This window comes from Oncorhynchus gorbuscha, linkage group LG05, assembly GCF_021184085.1.
Source record: "Oncorhynchus gorbuscha isolate QuinsamMale2020 ecotype Even-year linkage group LG05, OgorEven_v1.0, whole genome shotgun sequence".
Taxonomy (NCBI): domain Eukaryota; kingdom Metazoa; phylum Chordata; class Actinopteri; order Salmoniformes; family Salmonidae; genus Oncorhynchus; species Oncorhynchus gorbuscha.
This window is the reverse complement of record NC_060177.1, coordinates 18,937,252-18,952,251: the sequence shown is the minus strand read 5'-3', so window position 1 is coordinate 18,952,251 and position 15,000 is coordinate 18,937,252. Positions and strand designations below refer to the sequence as shown.

Here is a 15,000-nt window from a genome sequence, read left to right as displayed (position 1 = left end):
AGCCACACCCCACCACAGGCCACATGTCTAATCTCATGTGTTCCCCTCACCCTTCCACTGTCTCACTGGCCTCTCCTTCCCCAGCCACACCCCACCACAGGCCACATGTCTAATCTCATGTGTTCCCCTCACCCTTCCACTCTCTCACTGGCCTCTCCTTCCCCAGCCACCCCACACAGGCCACCTAACAGGTTCCCTCACCCTTCCCACATGTCTAATCTCATGTGTTCCCCTCACCCTTCCACTCTCTCACTGGCCTCTCCTTCCCCAGCCACACCCCACCACAGGCCACATGTCTAATCTCATGTGTTCCCTGTCTCACCCTTCCACTGTCTCACTGGCCTCTCCTTCCCCAGCCACACCCCACCACAGGCCACATGTCTAATCTCATGTGTTCCCCTCACCCTTCCACTGTCTCACTGGCCTCTCCTTCCCCAGCCACACCCCACCACAGGCCACATGTCTAATCCACTGTCTCACTGGCCTCTCCTTCCCCAGCCACACCCCACCACAGGTTCTAATCCCCTCACCCTTCCACTGTCTCACTGGCCTCTCCTTCCCCAGCCACACCCCACCACAGGCCACATGTCTAATCTCATGTGTTCCCCTCACCCTTCCACTGTCTCACTGGCCTCTCCTTCCCCAGCCACACCCCACCACAGGCCACATGTCTAATCACAGGCCACATGTCTAATCTCATGTGGGGTTTCCTCTATGGGTTTCTGTCTGACAGACATTACACGGGTACTTTACTGTCTTCCTTTATCTTTCTCTCGGTCTCCTTCCTTCTTTCTCTCTCGCTTCATTCTTCTGTCACTTCTGTCTTACAGTCGTCATTCACATTACGTGATAATTGGCCATCGGTAATTGGGAGGGGTAAAGACGGAGGGGAATAATTATCACATCCTAATTAACAAAGATGGAGAGAAGAGAATGTAGCGACACCTAATGAAGCATGCGGCTGCTGGTAGAGAGAGAAGTGTCTGGAGGGTGGAGGTGGGGACATGAAAGAGGCTGGTAAATGCTGCCTTGGAAATGATACCACCCCAGTTGAGCGACGTGGCAGGCCTTTAGACAACACCGGGGCTACTGTTCACAGCATATTGTTAGTGAGGGGAAAATGTTGTTCACGTCAATGTGGTGGCTAAAGGAGATACTGTTTTTGACGGAAGAAGAAGTTTGTTTAATATAGTATTCAGTTTTTCGTCCTTTAAATGTTTGTTAATGTACTTGAACAGCAGTAAAATATTTATAAAGGTGCACTTAGAATAGGTCGTTTCATGCTCAGCTCAGATTGAAAAGGAAGGTTTTATTGGAGTAATGTCAGTGTGTATGGTGGTGGTCATTGCCATGCGTTTTCTCTCCAAAGTGGATTGTGTTCTTTTCTCCCCTAAGTAATTATGGAAAATGGAGAAAAACATGTAAATGGGGGTGGAGGGGCGAGAGTATTCACACGAGACACAGACCAAGAAAAATGGAACGAGGGCACCATAAATAAACATGGCATATTTGCTGAAAGAAAGAAAACAACATGAGAGGTAGCAGGAGGAGAGGAGAGGAGAGGAGGGAGAGTGCCAGTGTGTGGGATGTGTATGTGGGGAGTGTTGGGTGTGTGTGTTGGTGAGGTGGTACAGTACAGTGTGGTCAGGTTAGGGACCACCCATGCTGTGTGTTGGATACAGACATGCTGGCTACTCTGGGTAGGGGTGGTCGGTCAGTGGCTGGCTGTAGTCAAGGCCGTTGACCCAGCCCAGACGTCTGAGGAAATCCAAGGCTTTACTGTAGTCTGGTGCCAGGAGCAGTCTTCTCCTATGACCCACCTATTACTTATCCTGCTACTACTACACACTCACTACCAACACACACTCACTACCAACACACACTCACTACCAACACACACACACTCACTACCAACACACACTCACTACCAACACACACTCACTACCAACACACACACACACTCACTACCAACACACACTCACTACCAACACACACTCACTACAAACACACACACACTCACTACCAACACACACTCACTACCAACACACACTCACTACCAACACACACTCACTACCAACACACACACACTACCAACACACACACACTCACTACCAACACACACTCACTACCAACACACACTCACTACAAACACACACACACTCACTACCAACACACACTCACTACCAACACACACTCACTACCAACACACACTCACTACCAACACACACTCACTACCAACACACACTCACTACCAACACACACTCATTACCAACACACACTCAGTACCAACACACACTCATTACCAACACACACTCACTACCAACACACACTCACTACCAACACACACACACTCACTACCAACACACACACACTCACTACCAACACACACTCACTACCAACACACACTCACTACCAACACACACTCATTACCAACACACACTCACTACCAACATACACTCACTACCAACACACACCCACTACCAACACACACTCACTACCAACACACACTCACTACCAACACACATTCACTACCGACACACACTCACTACCAACACACACCCTCTCTCTCTCTCTCTCTCTCTCTCTCTCTCTCTCTCTCTCTCTCTCTCTCTCTCTCTCTCTCTCTCTCTCTCTCTCTCTCTCTCTTTGTCTCTTTCTCTCTCTCTCTCTCTCTGTCTCTGTTCTCTGTTCCGAGGAGGATCATTAAAACATAATTCTCCTCTCAATTCACCATCACAAATGGCTTCATTATCAGTTCCATACTTTGATGTAAACATGTTTTTCCTTGCTGAAAATCTGTACTTTGTAAAGGTCCCAGTTGAATGGTGGAGGGGGCTATAGCGCCCCTCTTCAGCCCCTTCCCTCTCCACTCCTCCAGGGTTCTCCCCAGTCCACGGTCCCTGTGATGTGTGGAGGCAAAGCAGCAAAGCAAACCCCTTGGATTTACACGGCATTAAGCACAAAAGCAGGATTTAGTGCTGGGCCATGAAAATCTCCCTTTCAAGTGCACTTCCCAAGAGAAAGGCCCCACTGTCAATGTCTGCTTCTGGTGGAGAGGCCAGAGAGCTGGCCTCTGGTGCTGCTGTCACTGTCCAGTGTGTTTGTGAGAAATGACTCCCCATCACTCCACCAAAGAGGATCTCACTCTGCTCTCTAGCACAGTACCCTCACTAGCATTCCCTCTAGAATAGAGCACCCTATGCCCTGGGTCCAAGGCCCCTTAATAAAGACTCTTTACTCCTGGGCTCACTCACACAGCACCACAACACATCATACTTTGACAGGTCCACACTCCACTCTTTCATGCTGTGGTTAAAGACTAATGTGCTACCTGGAAATTCCCCTTGATGCGCAGTTCAGTGACGAGGGTGTTATATCTCTTCCACCACACTTGGGGAGGTACTGAAAGTGTATGGCTCTGTTTCAAACAGATAGAGAGGCCCCTAGATGTAAAGATCTGTGTCTCCAGCCAAGGCAGCCTTCCCCAGACTCTGTCCCTGTGATCTGTCCTGATGAAACACCACTATATCTACAATTAAACAAAAGAGACACATATTTACACCATCTGCTGCGCTCCCCTCAGTCTATCTGCTTGTTTACAACCCTCACCAGGCCCTTATCAAGCATAGATTACTCTCACAACAACTTCAAATCAGTTTGATCATGTTAGACATTTTGTTTATCCTACCGCAAGTCCCTTAATGCTTACTTCATTACATTTTCTCCCCTCGTGACCCAGTTTTACTCTGTCCTCTGTGGGGCTGGTCTGGCTGCTCGTAAAGATGGCCAACCAAAGGGATGAAGGGAGGGATGAGGCAGGCCGGGGCGAGGTAGCGAGGCACCTCGGCGGCACTCTGTTTTCGTTAGTCCTGCTCTTAAAAATGCCCCCGTCCTTTTAATATACAACAGCTTTGAGTGAATTAGTACTCTAAACAAGCTTCCAGTCTGCAGACTTTTAGCAGTGGTAAAACAGCACTGGGGGATTGGGTTACCCTGCTGTTAGTATGGAGAACAGTGGACTTTACTACAGATCCTCCTCCTCACCATCAAAGTGCTTGTAGTTTAGCTCCAGGTGGAAAGCGCTTCAGATTCTGGTGCTGTATTGATGATGTAACTGATCACATCAGTGGGGATTGTAAACCGGACCGGAGGAGTACAAATAAAACCTCCAGGACCGTAACTGAACACCCTCCCTGGCATGCCATGCACTTTCAAGGGGTTTTCTTTGAGGGAGGGAAGAAGGGGAAAGAGGGAGGGAGAGATGGAGAGAGGAAGGGGGAGAGGGAGAGAGGGGGAGGATGGAGGGAGGGTGGCAGGAAAGGAGGGAGGGAGGGAGGGGTGTGCAGAAACAGGCAGAGCGGTCTGGAACAAGGCACGGAGGGAGGGAGGGAGGGAGGGAGGGAGGGAGGGAGGGAGGGAGGGAGGGGGAGGGAGGGAGGGAGGGAGGGAGGGAGGGAAGGAAGGAGCGAGGGAGAGAGAGATGGAGAGAGGAAGGGGGAGAGGGAGAGAGGGGGAGGACGGAGGGAGGGTGGGAGGAAAGGAGGGAGGGAGGGGTGTGCAGAAACAGGCAGAGCGGTCTGGAACAAGGCATGGAGGGAGGGAGGGAGGGAGGGGAGAGAGGGAGGGAGAGATGGAGAGAGGGGGAGAGGGAGAGAGGGGGGAGGACAGAGGGAGGGTGGGAGGAAAGGAGGGAGGGAGGGGTGTGCAGAAACAGGCAGAGCTGTCTGGAACAAGGCACGGAGGGAGGGAGGGAGGGAGGGGAGAGAGGGAGGGAGAGAGGGAGGGAGGGAGGGAGGTGCAGAAACAGGCAGAGCGGTCTGGAACAAGGCATGGTCCAATTTAATCGAGTCTCCTTTTGAATGGCCTTCTCTCTCTTTTCATCTAGTTCTACTTAGAGGAGGGAGAGAGATTGAGTCTTTGTCCTTCGGGATTACAATGTCACTTGTTTTAAGATAGCAGATGTTGTGATTACGGTGTTAGGGGCTTATCAGAAGTTTAAAGATCAAGGCTCTGTGTTTTTTTTAAACTAGTTTTTCTTTCCTCTAGTCGTCCCTTGTTATTGTTCAATTCCGCTCAGGGAGAGATTACTGTTATGTGAATCAGGTATTAAACTTGATAAACACCATTAGGTATCAACTAGAGGCTTGTCACAATTAAAAGCAAAATGTTGAAGGAAATCTGATCCGTAACAGAGCATGTGTTTCTTACGTAACAGAGTCATCAAAGCTGTGTGAATGCGACCATGGAAAGCCAGTGAGTTAAGAAGACAGAAAGGCAGAAATAGACGCTAAGCAGAGCTCTGTTCTGCCTGTTTGTTTAGCCTCTGCATCAATCAGCCACATCGACCGGCACTCGATTGGGCTGTTAGGGGCTGTCTCCTTGACAGTTACACCCACTTTTTATTCCTCCCCAATAGCAACAAATCCGGTTTTATTTTAACGTCAGGGCCCAGGCTGTCTTTCATATGGCTTTCTGTAATTATATAGGAGTGAATGGCAGCACAGCCATATGTTAGCAGCATGGGTAGCAGTCCATGAAATGACTTAATAAAATGGTGGTGACTGCTGTTGTTGGCCAAACACATGTTTCTCTGAAGAGGATATTTTTATATAGAGATAATCGCCATGGATTGAAGGAATTTTTATTAGTTTCTCTAATGGCTGTATTTGATCCAACCCAGTGGCAACTCCAGACTCAGAAGACCTCTTGGTCAGTCTATTGGGGGTGGTAATTGTTTGAAGGTCTGGTCCCTGCCCACAGAGGCCAACTGACTGGGAGGTTGTGATGACAGGTGGGGGTCAGAGAGGTTTGAGGGGGCTGGGGGGGGCTTGCCGTGCTATGATGGAGTGCAGCTTTCTGGCTATAGTAACAGGCCCCATCCCCACAAAGCCCCCAATCCTCCAGCCCCTCTGCCCACAGAGCTCTCACACAGATATAGGCCAGGTGGAAATTCCTGCTCTCTCATGAGGCTTCTGAGCTGCCGTGTATCTCCTGTGCACGGGGATGGCAACAGTCCATGCATTCCTGAAAGATGGGGCTGGTACGGTGTGAGACGAAGTGACACACACACACACACACACACACACACACACACACACACACACACACACACACACACACACACACACACACACACACACACACACACACACACACACACACACACACACACACACACACACACACACACACACACACACACACACACACACACACATGCAAGATAATACATATTCCCTGAAAGGCTGACATTTATCTTCACACGGTGCAGGTTAAGGAATGGAGCTCCCCAGATGAACTGTGGGATGCTTTTAATCAGAAAACCCCTGTTAGGTCAATTACAATGTGTCTGTCTGTCCTCACATTCACAATAACACAATAACAATCCATACATTATTACCTATGTTTATAATTGTAACTCTGAGCTGGCATTGTTGCACTGTATGTTTAGCAGTGATATAAAGATCCCACTGATATGGGTTTTCTATGGAGACCATTGTTGGTTCACGCTTTTAATCCAGGTCTGGTTCTACTTATCGAGCTCAGAGCTGCTTTCCCTCTTCCTGCTCCTGTGAAGGACCTCCATGTGACTTCCGCTGTCAACCCTTACTCCTCCACCTCCCAACCCCCTCTCTCCCAACCTCCTCTCCCCCAATCTCCCAACCCCCTCTCCCTCAATCTCCCAACCTCCTCTCCCCCAATCCCCAACCCCATCTCCCTCAATCTCCCAACCCCCTCTCTCCCAACCTCCTCTCCCCCAATCTCCCAACCCCTCTCCCTCAATCTCCCAACCTCCTCTCCCCCAATCTCCCAACCTCCTTTCCCCCAATCTCCCAACCCCTCTCCCCCAATCTCCCAACCCCTCTCCCTCAATCTCCCAACCCCTCTCCCAACCCCCTCTTCCTCAATCTCCCAACCCCTCTCCCCCAATCTCCCAACCCCTTCTCCCCAATCTCCCAACCTCCTCTCCCTCAATCTCCCAACCCCATCTTCCTCCATCTCCAAACCCCTTCTCCCCCAATCTCCCAACCCCTTCTCCCCAATCTCCCAACCTCCTCTCCCCCAATCTCCCAACCCCCTCTCCCCCAATCTCCCAACCCCTCTCCCCCAATCTCCCAACCCCTCTCCCCCAATCTCCCAACCCCTCTTCTCCAAGCCCCCAGCCTGCACAGGGTGGCTACATCCACACCCCTCCCAGGACTTATACCGTCCACTGATCCACTCATTTTGAGTCACTCTACACTTTATTCATCTCTATTTGTCCCTCTGGCTGGGAATGATGCCTATTGTAGATTCACTTTATATAGAGAATTATTGTTCTTATATCTGTGTTCTATTTGGAGCTATTTTGGACTTAAGGTTATTGAAATATTACATTTATTTATGTTACTACAAAAATATACAAGGTAAAAAAAACTATAATTTAATACAAACATAATTATTTCCTCGCCATAATATTTTGCCCCCCAAAGCATCTACCAAGAGCACAGAGTGTGCTGGTTGGTACTTGTTGTTTGGCTTTAAAGAACTTCCATTGCCTTAGTTAAAAGAGAAAAGACCAGTGCCTTGTTGTCAGCCCTCACTTCAAAGTGGAAAAGGTTTCCTCACATGTGGTTTTAAATGGTGTGGAGGAACAGCAGGGGACTTCTAAGGGTTAAATGATAATAGCTGCAGACAGTTCCCAGATTAAAGATACTATTTAATTACACAAGGGCTAGCTAACCACCTCCACATCCCAGCCTGCCAGGCAGACACACTCCTATAAAGCACAGCAACACCGCAACACAACAACTCACACATACTGCAGAACTTGTGTACATGTGTGTGGGTGCCTTTATATATTATATGACCATGCTTGTATTTGTGTGTATGTGTGTGTGTGTATCCTATGGGTTTGTGTGTTTATCAGTGTGTTATAGGTTATAGAGTGTTAACATAGAGAAGGTGTAGAGAGAGCCTGAGGAGAAGCTCTACTTTCAGGGGCCTGGCTGGCTGGCTGGCTGGTTGGCTGGCTGGCTGGCTGGCTGGCTGGCTGGCTGGCTGGCAGACAGACAGACAGACAGACAGACAGACAGACAGACAGACAGACAGACAGACAGACAGACAGACAGACAGACAGACAGACAGACAGACAGACAGACAGACAGACATATGGCCCTGCTCAAGAGCTAGTGAGGGCCTGATTCCTCTCATATGTGCAGCACAGTATCCCCAGGCCGTAGAGCCGGCCTCCCTCCCTCTGCTGTGGTCATTTAACAGCAGTAGAGCTTGAAGAAGCATGACAGGCCCAAGGGTCCAGGGCCCAGGGGTCCAGAGCCCAGGGGCCCAGGGGCTAGCCAGGCCAGGGCCCCAATACAGGGTTAATCAGTAGCAGCTTCCTTTCTCACTTGATATATATTTTGGGGGTATGACTAGGGAACGTTCAATAAATTCCCCGGTTGACACAAAAGCTTCCTTTACACAATCGAACCATTGTTGACAGTGTATGCGTTTAAAGGTTGAAATTGGCATAGAGTTGAAGTTACACACGTGTCTGTCTCAAGGTAGAATTAATTCCATTACATGCAAATACTCATTAAGCTGTTATTGTATATCATTTTTCTTCTTCACCATTATCATTGATTAACAGACTAAAGCCACAAATTCCTGAATACATCATTTGCTTTTATTAACCTACCAGTCTTTCGCGGTCTCTCTGAGTCTGTTTTTGAAATCCCACATAAACACATTAGAAAGAATAGCAGCCTGTTTAGAGATGTTCAGGATGCAGCTCCATGTCCCAGTGTTGCAAAGCGCTGATAGAATTCACAGGGGAAGCTCTATAAAAGCGGGTCCTGTCTGCTCAGCCAATAGGGACCTCCTAATTAAACACAGAGTCCTTTGTGTCACACACACATTGGTTTTTGAATGAAGGCAACAATCCCTCTCCCCTCTATATGGGCACTGTCTGTCTGTCTGTCTGTCTGTCTGTCTGTCTGTCTGTCTGTCTGTCTGTCTGTCTGTCTGTCTGTCTGTCTGTCTGTCTGTCTGTCTGTCTGTCTGTCTGTCTGTCTGTCTGTCTGTCTGTCTGTCTGTCTGTCTGTCTGTCTGTCTGTCTGTCTGTCTGTCTGTCTGTCTGTCTGTCTGTCTGTCTGTCTGTCTGTCTGTCTGTCTGTCTGTCTGTCTGTCTGTCTGTCTGTCTGTCTGTCTGTAAGGTGCTACTGCCGCTATGCTAGTCAGTGTGCAGGTGAACCGCTCCAGTTCTACTGCAGCAGTGTGCTGTGTGGCTCTCCTATTTGCGTGTCTCTGAGTCACACACTTATTCCTTGAACATGACTCGTAGCATTCTAACCTATAGTGTAACATACAGGAGATTATCAGGGCAAATGCAAGAGTGGGAGTCATTGACTACAGTTTGTAGATATCCACCCCCAGCCTAAGTGGTCCATTTCTGCACGGTGCCATAGTCTTTAAAGGTCACTCTGGCTCCTGCTTGGTTTTCATTATTTACAGTCATTGTAATAGGGTACCTTGCCAGTCACACCCTATCTAAAGATCATGTGACACAAGCCAATACAGTAATTCACCCAATTTACTGCCTCACTGTATTTTTATTTAACTAGGCAAGTCAGTTAAGAACAAATTCTTATTTACAATGACGACCTACCCCGGCCAAACCCTCCGCTAACCCGGACGATGCTGGGCCAATTGTGCGTCGCCCTATGGGACTCCCGATCACGGCCGTGATGCAGCCCGAGATCGAACCAGGGTCTGTAATGACACCTCTTGCACTGAGAGGCAGTACCTTAGACCGCTGCGCCACTCGGGAGCTTGTACTGTACTGTATTCTACACACAATATGCTTTGCCCGTGTAATCCAATGAACGGTAATTGCACACAACATTTTATTTGGTTAACATTTTAGTGAGAACAAAGCACACTGCTACCATATAATGGGGAATCATTTCAAATGAACTTTAGATAAACACAAGGGTGGCTGCTAATTGAACAACGATAATGACTCCTAATTTATGCCTCTCAGATGTTTCTGTTGTTTTCCAGGGCGCAAATGATCTTCTAAGAGACTCTTATTAATGCATTGGCAAAACGCACCAAAATAGACATTGTTAAAGAGAATGTGTAAGTTCCCCAATTAGCCGAGCCAGACCAACTGCTAGCATTATAGCAAGAGAATCATAGAGCAGGGAGTGATAGGGTGTTTCCAGTCGGTGTTAGCTAGGCTGGCAGTAGTGGGATTATTCAGGGGCCCTAACGGTCACATCATATCAGCTTGGCTTGAGCCCAGGGAGGGAGATAGCTCTATAGATCCAGCCCTAAATAACATGCTCGCCCACCAGTTAAAGGAGACTGTTAGCTGATGAAGATGTGCACATGCAAGACTAGAGATAAAAGAAAGCGTTGACCCAACTCATTAGCCCCTGTGATTTAATATATTGACACTTGGATGCAAATAATTCCATTTAGTGGCCTGTGTTGGGCGGGGGGAGGGATCAATTTAATTAGTTATGAAATGTGACTTCTTGTCAGGAAGCAGAAGAAGCGCTGACGTTAAATAAAGTCGTGTGCAATTTGAACAGTAAAGCTTCGCGCCCCTGTTAAAACTTAATGATGCACAAAAAGGGCTTAATAGATACAACCTCAGCAATGGCTGTGATGGTTTGGAAATGAAGCTAAGTGGACGAGCAGCAAGACTAGTAATGTCGCTGGCCTGTTAAAACACATCCAGACCTTATGAACACAAACAGTGCAGGCTATCTGGGACGATTCGCTCTGTAGGTTTTGGTCGACGTACATCTGCTTTGCCACTGAAAGACTCTTCCGGCTTCCTTTTCTTTGTTAAGTCATGGTTAAGGTACACACAGAGAGTGGGGGTATTGAATGGCCTTATTACTGCATTAGGCACCATTTCCTCTGACTGGGCCCCAGCTTGTGAATGGAAAACTGGAGAGAGTGTAAACATTGAAAGATACACATCCCCAGTACTTACACGATGTGATGGGTTCATAGAGGCTGCCTGCCTGGCACACAATGGCACATTTGTGTGGGGAACATATGCTAGGAATGCATATGTCTTTGTTGCCGATGTAAGCATGTACATAAACACGCCTCCATTATTAATGTTAATGACACAACATCTCCTCGCGGTCTTGTAATTATCAGCAGGGCAGCGCAGCGTCTTTGTGTTCCCACACCTCGCCCGTTTAGGCTGCGTTAATGAACTGCCTGCATCTTGACAAGGGCTGTCACATGAACAGTTGTAATGTGTAAAGTCACACCTGAGTGTCTGCCTTAAATTAATCACCTGAGGGGATTCCAAACCAGCGCTGGGATTTAGTCATTTATGCCAGGACCCTGCAGCCTCTCATAGTAGCTCAATGCTAGTGATAACAGTACTCATCACAAGACAGCATATCACTGGAGCTGTAGTGCATCTCACCCGGCATTAGGGAACCTAGTGAGCTCTGTGATAAGACAGTACTGTTAAATAAACTTCATAACCCTAAGAGGAGCACTTTACAGCTCATTATTGATAGTGAAACGAGGCCAACCGTAGCTATGATACATAAAGCCATACTCTATGACCTCTGAATATCATTATAAAGCACCTGTTTACAACTCTATTGCTCCCCATAATCCTTTCCTGGATGAAGGTGGCCAGTCGCCTTATACTTGGCACTCATTGGACCCCGTGACCCAAAGGAAAATATCAGTTGACGGAGAACACATCCTCCAGTGTGAAGTTGACTTAGTTTCCTCTCCCTCTCCGCTCGGCCAGTGTTTTCCCTGCTAATGTTGAGCAAACGGTTTTGTCTTTGCGTTGGCTCTGCGCAGCCCTCGGCCTCCACAGTGGGCACACTCACAGGGAGAGGGCTGCATTAATAGGATCTAGTGTGTGGGGCCAGCCGGCAGGAGAAAGGGGGCCCGTGTTTTCTTAGGGCCGGGGTGGCAAAGCAAAGCATTCAGCCCATGGCAGCAAAAAAAAGAGCCTTTTTGTTTTTGGGCGGAGGAGAGTCCAAGCATTCCCTATGGAACACAATGAATGGCCCGTTCTGTCCTGCATCGTTATTCAGACACACAATTGTTTGGTTTTTTTAGGTATTTTTTTCTCCAGAATTATTCTTCCCCGTCACTTGGTGTGCACATGACATTTGAGCGTGTTTTAAAGTCTCAGCACACTCATGTGCCTGTAATAATGTGGTCCCTCGTAACAATCGTGCTTTCTGCCGGACAACAGAGCCCACTCTGTTGTTTTCCCAAGCCCCAGCAGCTGGGAGGCAATTGTGAAGACAGAGGCTCAGTCTATGTGCAGAGTGGAGGGAGCAGAGGAGAGGACAGGAAGAAGGGGAAGTCCTCCCCTGCTCCTCCAGCCCCCTCCTGACCAGCCTCCAGCCCAGAGGCCAGCCAGCCGCCGTGTGGACAATGCCATTATTAGATTAGGGGTGGTCCAACGCCAGCCAGCCATCTCTCTGTCCCACCACCAGACACACTGCAGTCTCTTATTAACTCACTCCAGACTCCCGCTCAGTCTCCCACCCAGTCTCCACAATGGTGAGGTTGTTAGAATTGTTTTGTGTTCTTTTATATTCACAGAAACAGTAGATGTTTAAAATAAAATATAAATCATATGTTGGTTTTAAATAAACCGAATTATATGAGAAAATATCAAAAAAATGACTGTACATCAGAAGTATATTTTTACAAGGGATGATTTACACATGAAAGTATCAGAAGAGAAATAATTCAATGTAAAATGCTATGTGGAGAGCATGTGTTTTCCTGCTCCTCAGAGATTGGCCTTTTTCCTAACAGTATGTTGAGGGATTGGAGGATTTCACAGGCATATGCCAATAGTTTTTCACATTTTCTCCTACGCTTCACATGTTCATACCCTTCTATTCCTCACATCCCCCCAGCCTGTTCACCATGGTTATGGTGGGCTCTCTGACTAGGCCGTGTCCGACCTCTTTTACAACTCCACCAGCCCCCCTGCAGTGAGGGTCAGAGGCATTCTGCTTATTCCCAATCCCATAGAGGTGGGATGTATACGCAGGATAATGATGCCAGGCCCAGACTCACTTGTGGGTTTGTTTATGTCTGTTTGCATCTTTCCTGTCATTATCCATGCTGTTTGAGGGAGTCCCCATGGATTTGAGCAGTTTACTGCAAACCTTTTGAATTTCATGACCAGAAAATGCCAGAATATGAGTTTTTCACTTCTATTTCATTGTGTGCCTAACAAAAAATATACAGATCTCATGTTTTCTGGAAATGTAACATTGTAGAGGTGGTAGTAATGTAAGAATGTGGTTCTGGAATAATAGGACATTTATTTGGGAGAGGGGATGTGTGTGTGTGTGTGTGTGTGTGTGTGTGTGTGTGTGTGTGTGTGTGTGTGTGTGTGTGTGTGTGTGTGTGTGTGTGTGTGTGTGTGTGTGTGTGAGTTTCATGAGAGCAGCTTTTGTACCCTACATAACATTTCAACCCAAGGCTTATCTTTGATATTTTATAATCAATACATATCAAATTACTTTAAATATTTACAAACTTAAATTATATTTAAGGTATTTGAGACTCAATTTGCATTAAGTACACAATTTCTGTTGAATCTACATTGATCACATCTATTCTCAGGGGAGTAGCTTCATTATTCTGCTTTGTACTCTTAACATGTTAATGCTTTAACCAATTTATTGAACATCAGTAACATTCACCAACATACTGGTATGTTTCATCATATTCTATTCTTATCTTCAGCATTATGATTGGAAAGTCTCATAGGACTTGTTCTATCATAACCTAAACATCACACTTCTAAATGTCCTATAATTGTTTAGGTATAACCTTCAGTGTACTGACATACTGTCTGGTTTCCAGTGTGGCAGTGTGGTATACAGTACAGGAGAGTACAGCGGCCTCCAGTCAGTGCAGAGTTCTTGAGCCAGCCTGGAACCAGGGGCAGTCAGGGGGAGGGAGGGGGCTGGGCTGGAGGGTGCTGTCTGCCCTGCTTTTTAACAGCAGCAGACTTAATATAGACATATTGAAATGGCTCCATTCCAAGAGAGCTTGTTTTACTGTGTAAGGAATTAGTGGAACAAGAAGTCATCTATTGGTTATTCCCCAGACGGCCCGGCCTCACCCCAGTGTCAGATTCCTCTGCACCTTATCCTGCTCTCTGCTGCAGATAGACTGGAGGGAGAGTGGACCCTACCCCCCTCCCCTACCCTCCAGACAGTCCCTGTTGTCAAAGAGCAGCGGACACTACCCCCCTCCCCTACCCTCCAGACAGTCCCTGTTGTCAAAGAGCAGCGGACACTACCCCCCTCCCCTACCCTCCAGACAGTCCCTGTTGTCAAAGAGCAGCGGACACTAACCCCTCCAGACAGTCCCTGTTGTCAAAGAGCAGTGGACACTACCCCCTCCCCTACCCTCCAGACAGTCCCTGTTGTCAAAGAGCAGCGGACACTACCCCCTCCCCTACCCTCCAGACAGTCCCTGTTGTCAAAGAGCAGCGGACACTACCCCCTCCCCTACCCTCCAGACAGTCCCTGTTGTCAAAGAGCAGCGGACACTACCCCCTCCCCTACCCTCCAGACAGTCCCTGTTGTCAAAGAGCAGCGGACACTACCCCCTCCCCTACCCTCCAGACAGTCCCTGTTGTCAAAGAGCAGCGGACACTACCCCCTCCCCTACCCTCCAGACAGTCCCTGTTGTCAAAGAGCAGCGGACACTAACCCCTCCCCTACCCTCCAGACAGTCCCTGTTGTCAAAGAGCAGCGGACACTACCCCCTCCCCTACCCTCCAGACAGTCCCTGTTGTCAAAGAGCAGCGGACACTACCCCACTCCCCTACCCTCCAGACAGTCCCTGTTGTCAAAGAGCAGCGGACACTACCCCCTCCCCTACCCTCCAGACAGTCCCTGTTGTCAAAGAGCAGCGGACACTACCCCCTCCCCTACCCTCCAGACAGTCCCTGTTGTCAAAGAGCAGCGGACACTACCC

General features: G+C 48.2%; 1 protein-coding gene across 4 annotated transcripts in view; it reads left to right on the top strand.

Moving 5' to 3' along the window:
* LOC124035616 (transcription factor SOX-6-like) overlaps positions 1-15,000 on the top strand; it is a 226,213-nt gene that overhangs the window by 125,726 nt on the left and 85,487 nt on the right. The window lies entirely within an intron of this gene.